Raw genomic sequence first — 2,591 nt, 5'->3', positions numbered from 1 at the left:
CTCGAAGTCCCCCGGGCTGTCAGAATCCTCGTCCTCCGCACCATAGGTATGATCCCTGTCTGCGTCAGGGCTGTAGATTTTGGGGGCCGTGGCGACGAAGAACTGGAATCTATCAGTGTTTCCACGCGCCTTCTCTCTCCTCCAAAACATGAGCTTTGCAAGGTGACCATTGAAATGGTGGCACTCGCGCCGTCCAGATGGAAGAGAGTTTTTGACGTGGGCCCAGGTGCCCTCCACCGTCTTGGTGTGCGCACCTGTGCGCACCAGTGTTCGGGTCGACAAAGTGCAGCTTGTGGTTGACGGTGAGGTGCGTGAAGCGAGCGTCATCTGCAAGCTTGCGATAGCCAGCCTAAAAGTCAGTAATTATTCTTGTTTCAGGGTGGACCCTCTTGGCTATTAGACCTTGGAATGTTTTTGCGTCACTGGTTTCCACGGGCACAAGAAAGCAGCACCGGGTGCCACGCTTCATACCACCGAAAACCCACTGGCCAGGCATTAAAGGGGCACTGACACATCAAAATCATTTTTTTTTATTATCCGAAACGATTGAAAACGATGCCGGAACATTACCCTCAAAATTTGAAATTTGGGAATTCAGTATTTGTGAAGTGAAAAAACAATTTCCAAATGCCGAATTCGAAGTCCCCGCGCGATCGGCGCCGGTGCCTTGACGTCAAAAATTGCGAAGTCCTGAGAGTCCACTTTCTTTCACCACTCCCTGCTGTTGCCATGGCGACCCAAAGCGAGGAGGAAAGGAGCGGGCGCCGGCGTTGCGGCGGACCGGTTTTGAGCGGTGTCGCCTGTTGTCCGTTGGAGGATACAAATCGAGGAGACGGCACCACAACGAACTCCCGATTTTTGGTATTTCAAAAAGAAGGGCCGTAGCGCGTTCGTAATTGCGTTAAAAACATGTTTTAGGGTTGCCGTAATTAAATGTTATAGAGATGTCGCCTACAAAGCTTCTAAATTTCATGATTCTTGACGTCACCGATCAAAAGAAGCGGGGAGGCGAGAGGCGGGAAAATCAAACGCCAAAAATAAAAAGGTCGCGCGCGCGCGCGGGAAAATTTTTTTTCGCGATGTGGTTTTTCTGGCGTGTCTATGACTGCAACTTGCATCGTTTTAGACAATAAAAATAAATACGACCCTTGGGGTGTCAGTGCCCCTTTAAATACCCGCGCTGATGCTTTCGCCACCCGAACGTACTCTTGTCTAGTTCTACAGTCACGCCTTCGCCGCCAATCACATCTGAATGCGTAAAGACGGCATTTACCACAACGACCAACAAAACGCGTCCGATCAGTTGTTTTCTTACTTGCGACATCAGTCTCCCGCTGAATGACAGCGCACGGTAGGTTCTGGCACCAGAGGTAAATGATTTTTATGAGTTGGGGAAGCGTATGGTACGATCGCTCGGAGAAGGAGCCGCTCCGTACCGAGACCTAGACCCGCGGCACTGAACCTTGAACGGCTTCCTCTTGGACACCTCACGAGTCATCCACACACCACATCTCCACGTGTAGCCATGCGCAGATCTAGTGCGGACTTGTAGCGTCATCGCAGCTTCGCACCCTGGACAGGCACGAGAATCCAGGAGCAGCCACATGCTAGGACATTAATTGCCTCAAGAGGGTTTTTCATGACGTCATGAAGATGGCACAGGGTAAACGCCATGGCACTGGATGCTCGCCCCTGGAAGAGTAAAGCGCCGAGGGGCCTGAACGAGCAGAGCTGCGTGCTCGTTTGCGTTTGTTATTTTTATTTGATCCACCATTTTATATCTCGTGACACAATTCTAACAAACTCATGGGTTGATCGGTCGGACCACACCATCGCGCGACAAAACAAACGCCAAACGTATGACCACAGGCGGCATCGTCACAGAGAAGGCGGCAGTCGAACCCAACAACAAAATGAAGTAACAAAGTGATAAAAGAAAGTGAAAGCGGTTTACAACTCCCTGTAGCGCCGAATTAGAGCGCAGCTCTTGAGGAAAAGGATTGAAGGGTACTGAGGGGGGTAACCGAACAAAAGCTCACCGGACAAAAGCTCACCGGACAAAAGCTCACCGGACAAAAGCTCACCCGTTTTTTCGCAGACCCGGACAAAAGCTCACCTCTTTTTTTTTTTCGCTACCCGGGCGAAACAAGGGCTTGGATAACGTGCGGACGCGATGGACATAGCACCATTTTTAGGAGAACTAGTACCCCATTCCATTCGAAGGTGTCGACAGATAAGCCATAACTGGCAGAGAAGCAACTTTTGGGACCAAAATTAAGATAACCGAAACTGAGTTGAGCTGATTAAGATCAAGCTTGCTTGACTCAACTTTCAATGTATGTCGGAGCACCCTTGTGTATCGCCCAAGAAACTTCGTGAACCGGAGTTTTTGAACCTGAAGAGGTGCATCGAGATCTACCAATACTGCTGGAGCTAGTAGGAAGATGCATTTGCTTCTAAACAATCGATAAATAAACTTGTTTCTACTTTAATCAACATACCATGCGCCTGTCAGATTAAATTTATCGTTGCATTTTAGTGTTGCAGGCAAGCACCTAAGTTGTCCGCACTCGTCTTAAGACCAACATTAA

The sequence above is a fragment of the Ixodes scapularis genome, unplaced genomic scaffold (assembly GCF_016920785.2).
Source record: "Ixodes scapularis isolate PalLabHiFi unplaced genomic scaffold, ASM1692078v2 PGA_scaffold2__306_contigs__length_199485367, whole genome shotgun sequence".
Classification (NCBI taxonomy): Eukaryota; Metazoa; Arthropoda; class Arachnida; order Ixodida; family Ixodidae; genus Ixodes; species Ixodes scapularis.
This window is presented reverse-complemented; position numbering follows the sequence as displayed.